The sequence below is a fragment of the Cottoperca gobio genome, chromosome 10 (assembly GCF_900634415.1).
Source record: "Cottoperca gobio chromosome 10, fCotGob3.1, whole genome shotgun sequence".
Taxonomy (NCBI): Eukaryota; Metazoa; Chordata; class Actinopteri; order Perciformes; family Bovichtidae; genus Cottoperca; species Cottoperca gobio.
In genome coordinates, this window is record NC_041364.1 from 11501909 (window position 1) to 11512456 (window position 10548).

Consider the following 10548-nt stretch of genomic DNA (forward strand, 5'->3'; position numbering starts at 1 on the left):
TGGATGGCTTGCCATGACATTTTGGAAATTATTCAAGACCCTCTTGAATCTTACTGACTCTGGTGATCCTCGGACTTTTCATCTATCATTTTAATGAGGTTGATATTATTTTGGTTCGCTTTGTCCAATACTTCAGTTTATGACCAAATACCTGGAAACACTATGAAATTCGCATCAGCCTCAACTGTGCTTTGTGCTTTCCTGCCAAACATCACCATGTTAACATAATCATTGTGAACAATTTGTTGATCTTAACATGTAGGTCAAAGCATCACAGTGTAGCGTCACAAGTAAAACTCAAGTGACAGAATCTCTTAAATTAAGAAATATATCAGCTTATTTTTTATTGGTGAAAATTTGAAAATTCCTTTTAGGTTAAAAAGCAAATGTTGGCTTGACTTATTTGATTGCTCCAACAATTTTCTAATATTTATTTTAATCAACATGATGTTTTTAGGCAGCAATCAAGGGATCTGACAGCTGACAGTGTTGATGTATGTAATGTAATTGACCCTCTGGCATCTAATGTATGTATGTACTGTGAATGAACCCTTAGGGAGACGTAATTGATAACATTGCAATTATTATACCATCCATTTTCAGCTCCGCATGTTGCTGTCACAATACATATTGTGCACTCCGAGTTCGTGTGTGTATTTGTATGTGTGTGTGTGTGTGTGTGTGTGTGTATGTGTTTCTGTCTGTCAGTACACATCAGTTCGGAGCCAGTTGGGAGAGAGTGAATGAAGTCAGGCACATCAAAGATGTTGTCATCAGATGTGAGTCAGCTGTGGTTTGTGTGCATGTCTTATCTGTATGTGCGCATATATGCATGAGTGTCTCTAAGTATATGTATGTGTATGTGTGTGTGCATGTGCTTGTGTGATGTGCTCATAATGCAAAATTGTGACTCTCCACCTGTGTTGGTCGATGTGCAAATATGTATGTAATGTATGTAAATCTGCATTTGCATATTTTCCTTTGTGATCGCTTTATCAGCCTGCATATGCTTCGTACTTCTGAGTGAGTCTGCCTGTCTCTGTGTTTGTGGCTATGTATATCGGTATGCATACATATATGTATATGTGCTCCATTGATGTGAGGACTGCTCAGGGCTTTGCACCCTGGGGTGTCAACAAAGAGGATGGCGGGTCGTGCGTTTCGTCTCTCAGTGTGTATCTCTCTGTGTCAGTGCCCATAAGGAGTTTACAGTGCTTGCTGTCCCAGGAGAAATATGTCTCCGTTTCTCATCTAGAGTAACAGAAATGTTGTGTAACCTTCAACTGCCTCTGGACAAGATAGAAAGATAATGAGGCACTGTCTGTCACGCACCCACATATGCAGTGTGTCACATTCACATAAAGTCTCAATGATGCCATCAGAAAAGTCTTGACTCCACTGAACCTTTGGCAGAATATTTCACACTGTGTTCACATCGTCACCCTGATTCCTAACACACAATGTTATGAGCAAATAGGTGGTTGAATGATACCAAATAGTAATAGCAAATGCAACAGAAACAGTACAACACACACACACACACACACACACACACACACACACACACACACACACACACACACATACACACACACACACACACACACACACACACACACACACACGAAGATGGACTCCCAACAGCATTGTTGTATTAACAAATCTCTCTGTAGTGATTTAGCAGAAGGTCTTAATTGGAGACTTTCTTGCTTGGCAGTAGGGGTTTTTATACTGTTCAGTACAAAGGTACAAAGGTACAGTTGCTGATGGGTGGCAGTTGTGTCACAGAGCTCACAGGTAATGTGAGATTTCAGGTTTCTGCTCTGTTCCTTTCCAGCTGCTGTTCGAGGTGCTGGAACAAAGGCAGGGTTCTACTGCAGGGTTAAGCTGCCAATCCTCTGCCTATAGAGCAGCATGGAAACGTTGGGCCTGTGTCCTTCTATATCGTGTCACACATTTAAATTAGATATTTAAAAACAAAGTGCTTCAAGAAGTGTTTTTAGTTTAGTCATTTTTGAGACACAGTAGGAGAATGACACAGATACAGGAGATGAGAAGGTTGATACCACTATCATATCTTCAAATATAAAACTATGACCAGCAGCCGGTTATCTTAGCCTAGCATAAAGTCATATCAACACTGTGAGGTTGATGGGAAACCAGCAAAGATTCTGGAAATTTACTGAACACTTTGGTTTCTTAAGGGGTTAAACACACAAGATATAGCATAACATGTTAATTACACAGCTTTAGAAACAGAAGCCAGGCTCGCTTCCTCCTTGTTCGCAGTCTTTATGCTAACTTAAACTAGTTGGCTGTTGGCTGTAGGTTAACATTTATTGTACAGACATGAAAGCTAATAAGCATATTTCCCAAAATGTCCAACTACAGTATTCCTTGAACACTGACACCGATAACCAATACCTTAGTAAAATGGATAAGATCATGTCAAACATTTTCCAAACAAATTTTGTTGGGTTTTTATTGTTTGCAAATTTGTTAAAGAATGGTTTCGGTAAAATGGGTTTTTACAACTTAAGTCTTGTTTTTACAGTTTATTTCGCTTTCTTTGTTAAGTAACAAAGACGTGGCACAACCTGGAGACGCAGTGTGAGTGCATGAAGCAGTCACTCAAGTGTTCAGATTTGTTTTAAGAGCACCATGAATGAACCAGTGTCCTCACTTCAAACTCTCTGTTTAAGAAAAGTGTTATGATAATAATAATAATAATAATAATAATAATAATAATAATAATAATAATAATAATAATAATAATAATAATAAGCTTTATTTGTATAGCATCTTTCATACAAGAATTGCAGCCCAAAGTGCTTCACAGCAAAAACATAGTACAAGATTAGACAGAGCATTTACAGTACAATAATCACAGTGTTGATGTAAATGAGTTTGAAGTAACATTATACAAATTTCAGAATTAAAATAGTATAAAATAGCAGATAAAATAGCAGAATTAAAATAGTCTAAAATAGCTAAATTAAAATAGTATAAAATAACATTGGAAATCATGCCTAGTTTCCGTATCTGTGCCGTACTTAACGACCCTCCTGCCGGAAAACCACATTCATTACACCATTCTTGTAAATGTTTTAAACTATCAGAGTCATATTTTGAAAGCATGAGCTCAACAATGGGCGCCTGTGGCCTTTCAACTGGTTTACTCCCTTCGGTTAAAGGAAAAAGTTGAAGAACTCGGAGCTTGAATGTCGAATCAAAACAGAAAACTTCTAGTTAAATCGATATATTTATTAACGTGATAAGTCAAACATGAAAAATACTCTCAGCTGAGAACACTAATCACATCACCGCTTCCACAGGCTGAATTACTAAGTAAACCCAGGTTGCTGTCTGGCGGTTCCGCAAGAAGTGTGTCAAAGGATCGTAAAACATATTGCTATATCTACACTGAAGGAGGTAACCTTCTCCTCATTGGTCCCCTTGGTCATTGGTCTCCTCATTTTTCCTGTGGTAAAACAATCTATTTGATCTCAGGTTTTTCAAAAATACACACTCTGAAAGTTATCGAAGTTACCTTTACACAACTGGTTTAACATTGAATGTTGTAGAAAAATTAACAGTACAGAATTAAATCATTTAAATTAGTTTAAAGTGGCATAGAGCATTAAAATAATAATAATAATAATAATAATAATAATTCACCTAAGATAAAAATATATAAAATATCACCATTAAAAGGCTAACGTAAAGAGATAAAGTAGCAGAATTAAAATAGTATAAAATAGCAGAATTTAAATAGTATACAATTACATTAGAAGGTAAAGAGATATAGAATATCACCATTAAAAGGCTAAAGTAAGGAGATATCAAATATCACCTTTAAAAGGCTAAAGTAAAGAGATATGTTTTTAGCTTACTTTTTAATATATTGAGAGAGCTTGCCTTCCTTATGTTTGCAAATAAAGTGTTCCATAGCTTTGGTGCATAATTGCAAAAGGCTGCACCCCCAATTTTCTTTTGGATGTTTCTGGGAACATTTAATAAACCAGTAGTGGATGATCGCAATGTTCTTGGGGGCACATAGTCGATTAGAGAGTTGGCAGTTTAACTTGGTGCGGTTCCGTTTAGGGCTTTGTATACAAGAAGGAGGACCTTAAAGTCAATTCTAAAAGTTACTGGAAGCCAGTGTAGAGCAGCCAACACTGGACTGATGTGGTCTCTCCTCTTGGTTCTAGTCAGTAGCCTCGCTGTAGCATTTTGGATGTGCTGAAGTCTCTCCATTGTTTTTTTTTGGGAGGCCGGTAAAGTTTACTGTAATCAAGTTGGCTTGAGATGAAAGCATGGATTAGTTTTTCAGCATCCTTTTGATTTATAAATTGTCTGATTTAGCTATCTTTCGTAGGTCGAAGAATTATGTTTTTATTAACTTGTTTACGTGGGATTTAAAGCTTAGAGCTGAGTCTATGATAACACCAAGACTTGTAACTTCAGGTTTAATCAAAGGAGTAAGTTTCCCCATGTTATTCAGCATTGTTTCTCTTTTTGTTATAGGACCTACTAGCAGGATTTCAGTTTTATTCTCATTTAATTTTAAGAAATGATTGCTTATCCATTTATTTATTGCTGACAGACAGGTGGTGATGGAGTTAATAGCTGTAGTATCATTTGGTTCAGCAGAGATGTACAGCTGTGTGTCATCCGCATAGCTATGGAAGCACACATTGTGTTCCCTAATGATGTCCCCCAGTGGTAGCATGTATAGGGAGAACAGTAATGGACCGAGGCAGCTCCCTTGTGGAACTCCAAAGTGGGCGTCATGCTTCTCTGACACATGATCTCCAAGTCTGACAAAATACTTTCTCCCTTTGATATATGTTCTGAACCAGTTTATGACACAGTCAGAAAGACCAACCAGTTTTTCTAAACGATTAATTAGGATGTCATGATCGATCGTGTCAAATGCTGCGCTGAAGTCTAGTAGGATAAGAATTGAGACCTTATTTGTATCAGAGTTTAGTCTGAGGTCACTAGTTATTTTAGTCAGAGCAGTTTCAGTACTGTGGCATGCTCTGAAGCCTGATTGAAATTCCTCCAGGATGTTGTTTTCTTTAAGAAAGGAGTTCATTTGGACCGAGACTATTTTTTCTAGTATTTTCCTGATGAATGGAAGGTTAGATATTGGCCTATAGTCGGTCAGCGTATTACTGTCTAGGTTAGGTTTCTTTAGTAAGGGTTTTACAACGGCTGTTTTAAAGGCGTCTGGGAAGATGCTCGTTAGAAGAGACGTGTTTATAATATTTAGGACGTGACTTGAAATGCTGTCTAATATCCGCTTAAAGAATGCTGTAGGTATCAGGTCAACACAAGAGGTGGAGGAGTTACATTCCATCACAGTTTTATGAAGTTCAGTTAATGTGATGCAGGTAAATGTTCCCATGGTTACATCACAATGTTTGCAGATGTTCTCTGTGTCTGCATCATAAGTGATGCTGGCTCTGATTGAAGTTATTTTATTATTGAGGAACAATGCAAGTTCTTCACACTTTGATGCAGAGGACTGCGGAGGGGTGGGGGCAGTGTTCAGTAGTTGGTTAATAGTCGAGAATAGTATTCTAGAATTTCCAACACTGTGATAATCTTAGGAAAGTAATCCTTTCTTGCCAGCTGCATTGCTTTACCATAGGCAGCCATGGATTCTTTGTAGATATCATAGTTAACTGTGAGCTTAGCTTTCCTCCACCTTCGTTCAGCTGCTCTACAAGTCCTCTTACTCTGAGTAACATTACTGTTGTTTAACCATGTGGATTTCTTTTTTACATTTAATGGAGCAACAGTATCCAGGGTAGATGACAAGGTGTTGTTTAGATTTTCAACCATGAGATTTAAGGAGCAGTCTGAGCATGTCTCAAATGATCTCATGATGTTAGAGAATGTTTCCTCTGCTGTGTCATCTAGTATTCTTTTTATATTTAGGTCTCCATGCAGGATTATTCTTTCACATCTAGTGATGCTGAGTGAAATCAGCTCTGAGAATTCCTGTAGAAATAGAGCTGAATATTTTGGTGGCCTGTACAATGTGATGATGAGCAAAGATAATTCTGCTTTGAGCTCAATAGCAAGATATTCAAATGATGTAAATTCACCCAAGTCAATGTCATTACATACAAGCGACGCTGATAAAATAGCGGCAATCCCTCCACCTTTCCTATTTTGCCTGACTGCCTGATAGTATTTATAGTTTGGAGGACACGTCTCAGTCAGTGTTGCCACACCAGTAATGTTGTTTAACCAGTTCTCAACTAGAAACATATAGTGCAAGTTCTTTTGAATTATCAGATCATTAATCAAAAAAGATTTGTTAGCCAGTGATCTGACATTCAGAAGAGCCACTTTCAGCTGCAGAGCGTCTGTGATAGGAGGCAAAGCCGGTTCTGGCTGTTTATTGATATATCTAAGATAACCAGACGCAGTGCATGCTGAGTGCTGATTATTTAGTCTGGTAGTAGTCAAGACAGGAACGGCATGACATATTAGAACAGTTTGGTGACCAGTTTGGGGGGGGTGATGTCCTTGAGTGTCCATGAGCGGGCTTTTGGTATAAGCCGAGGGGGAGGTGCGGGGGATGTCTGGGGGGGGGGGGGGAGAAGAACGGGGGATGATGGTTTAGAGCGGGGGGTTATTTGAGGTGTCAGTTTAAGACCACCTTTCACCAATTTGTTCATCCTGTCGTTAAAAAGGAGGAAGGGAGAGGAAGATGAGGAGGAGGGGGAGGAGAGGGGGTAGGGTGTCTCAATGTTACTCCACAGAATTTCAACTTCATCCATGTCTGGCGGTGGAGTTGAGGGCCTTTCATGGCCTTTCTTTTTTTCCTCCTTCTCTTTCATTCTTCCTCCTTTGTGTCAAATATATTGTCTTATGTGCTAGATATTGCTTGTCAGAATTGTTTTCTTGAATTGCCTCAGATTTCAGCAGCTCTACTTACAAACATTAGGATTCCAAGTTGAATTTCTTCCTACAAATATATTTGACATTTTCTTTATCTACAAATCAAAACCAACACTGAATGCCACTATACTATTGTGAATAACACATCAGCAACATACACAGAATAAAGGCCATGCATCTATTTTAGGGTGATAAAAAGTGACAATGTTTCCTTTATTTTCTTATCAACAGATTTAGGAGATTTAAGGAAAATAAATAAATGTGCCCTGCCGTCGACCTCTCCTGTTCAAACAGTACAGGTCAGGCAGAGATTGCAAGAAATATTGAAAAACAAAATACCGTGCAACAGATAAATGCATCTCGCTCCTTTATTTATCAAGGTAGGGTATGCTTTCTCTGAAAGTGAAAATTATTTTTTTTAGATGTTTGCTCTCAAACCCGGAAAAAGTGCCAGAAGCAGTTTCTGTTGTTCCACTAAAATGCTCTTTCTTATTTCTAAGACAATGTTTCTTCATCCATCTATAAATATTCATCAGAGAGTAAAATTAGAAGCCTGCTCTTTGTGAGCATGTGTGAGTGTGTGTTGCAGTCTTCTACTTCAAGAAGTAACCATTTATGTGTATGAGAGGACCCTGCGTGTGTGTGTGTGTGTGTGTGTGTGTGGGTGTGTGTGTGTGTGTGTGTGTGTGTGTGTGTGTGTGTGCGTGCGTGCTTGCGTGTGTGTGTGTGTGTGTGTGTGTTCAGAAGGCTCCCATTGGAATGAATTATTTAGAGGAGAGTCTCTTTTACTTATCCACGGTCGACTGGCCGCCGGCACGTAACGTTCTGCTCCTGACGACACAAGAGACTACCCTAATTCACCGTCCACTCTTCCGTGGTATGCCCCCATGTCACCTTTCAACCCCACACTAACTTTTCCCAGCATGCTCCAGGGGTCCACTGCAGAGTTCTCCTCATGGCAGCCTTGTTTCTTGGTACACAGGGTCTCTAAAACTACTGTAGAAAAACAGAAAGAGAAGGAGAGAGGAGAAGGACAAATGTGTTGAGAGAGGGGCAAGAAAAAGCTATTCCGTTTCATACACAAGGTGCAAAAAAAGATGCAAACCAAGTGAAGCATATAACAGAATTTATTTTTCAAAAAGTTTTATCACAAAAAGCAAATGAAATGTGATCCTACAGATATTTGTTCTTCGACAAGTCGGTCATCCTGGAGTCGTGCTATTCAAGAGCTGGATGCATACAGTCGGTGTCAACAGTGAAGAATCGTTTAAAATATTCATCCATGTGGCTAGCTTAATAATGTATTATCCCTTAATTTAGCACCCAAAGCTTTGCTCTGCTCTGCTTTGCTCCGACTACCACCAAGTACTTGAATTCCAATCATTCAGGAAAGATCTACAGATTTAAATAAACATACTCACACCATTACAAATTCAGATTAAAGTGGCGAAGCTTTTTAGTAGCAGCTGATTGGTGTTACTTTCTCAAAATATTGTACATGTGGCATCCAGAAATGTCTTTATTTAGGAGGATCTGGAGCGTTAGCGTGGATCAGATTTTAAAAGAATGAAATGTTGGTAAAATAAAAATATCAGTCTTGTTTACAATTTCATTCCCTGTTAAAATTGTGAAGGGCAACTCAATATGTTGGTGGAGAGCCAGTGAGGAAAATTGCATGCATCACTCAAATACTGTCCAAATATAGCTGGAGTAGCTGCCTCTCCGGCTGATCTCTTCATTCTGTGTCAGCCTGGCGTTGATGTGAACCTGTCAGGCAGCAGACTGAGACTGATAGGATACTATGTGTGGCGGTTGTACGGCTGCTGCTGCTGCTGCATCTCCATATTTATAACTAGACTAAATCCATGCCATAATCCGTATGGAATCATGCTGATGAGTGTAGACAGTCACTAGCCCACTATTTCTCTCTCTCTCTGTTTCTCATTCTCACCTCCTCAGGTGACATGTGTAATCTTCCTCTTCACCTTTTCAACATATACACAAACACAAACATGTACACGTCCATTCAGAACTCGCTAGGATTTATTGTGAGTGGTTGTTAGGAGCCACAGGGTGAATCAATTCAAAGCCAGGAGTCAGACTCCAGTTTGGCTGGAGGGGGAAAGGACTTTTAGTGTGTGTGTGTGTGTGTGTGTGTGTGTGTGTGTGTGTGTGTGTGTGTGTGTGTGTGTGTGTGTGTGTGTGTGTCAGTGCTGACAGGCAGATTCAGACTCACCCGTGACCTTTGATAGAGGGAAAGAGGGATAAGTCCGAGAAAGAGGGGAGCTTCAAAGGAAAAATGCTTCGCTGTGTGTTTGCTTTGGAGATGCAGCTTTGGCCACTTCACCCAATGTGCATCAGTATGTGTGACTGTGTGTCCGAGCTCCTTCTTCAAGTAGCACATTGAACTATACAGTTCACCCTGAAATTGCAGAGATGATTCTGAAAAATATGTTTCCTAAAATAATAGTTGTTAAACAAATCCGACAATACGTGGTTGTAATATCCAAAACTAGAAATTATTTTTAAAAAGTACCTCAACCCCAGGATCAACCGAATATTCTCAAAATATTTATTTTAATTTTTGATTTATTTGTTTCAAAATAAAATTATTTATATATGACTTTTCAAGTGCTTCAAAAATAATGAGGGATAAAAGACATCAGTAAAATAAAATGATCAGTAAAGTTAGATAGTGATGATAATATTAATAATAATATCATTAAAACATTTTATTAGAATAAATAGAACCTCTTCTTTACTTACATGTGGCAGATACAACTTTGACCTTTATCTAAAATAAATTAACAAAGACCATTCACCCCTGCTCCTGTGCACTCCTCCCCAATTTGTAACTCTGTGGTCCTAATGTCTTTCTCTTTTTCAGTGATCAGCGGCCACAAACTCGTTAAGTTGACCAAATAAGAAAAAGACATGACCACCTGCCTGCTACAAGTCTGCTCTTGTAATTGTGAGACCCAGCTGCAGAAGCTGGTGGAGAAATGTCTTGATCAAAGATGTATTGTGTGTGAGCAATACTCATTCAGTCTCTCACCCATATTTTCTCAGAGGAGTTTCCAGTCTCAAAGTGTATCGCTGTTAGTTGCACTGGTGCTTGCTATGGCTAACAAACCCTCCATTGAATAACACAGAGACTTAGAAACAATCATCAGGACACCAGAATCATCCATCTGCCACTGACAGATATTTGGCTCGTGTGCTGTTTGCTAAAACTAACACTTCCAAAAGTGAAAGAAGTCAACAACTGAAGTTTGTACAGCTATGCAAAACTTTGCTTTAAAAAAAAAAATTATATTTGCACATAGTATTAAAGCTCAACAAAAGGTCAGATTAGTAAGTAAGTAGTAAAACTACGTGTGTCTAGAGCTAGAGAACACATTAAAAAATCTAATTCCTGATAAATAAATTAGCAAACATATTGCCTCAATACTATAGTATTTATTGTTTAGTACATAAACTCAATAATTATGCATATGACCAGACCTGCTCTGAGTTGCTAAACATCAGGAAACAATCACTTCAAGCGGTGTACAACTGTTTTTCCATCAATTGTTTGCTATGAACAATTCCTATTAGGCCTTTACATTGATACATATGTTGCAATAT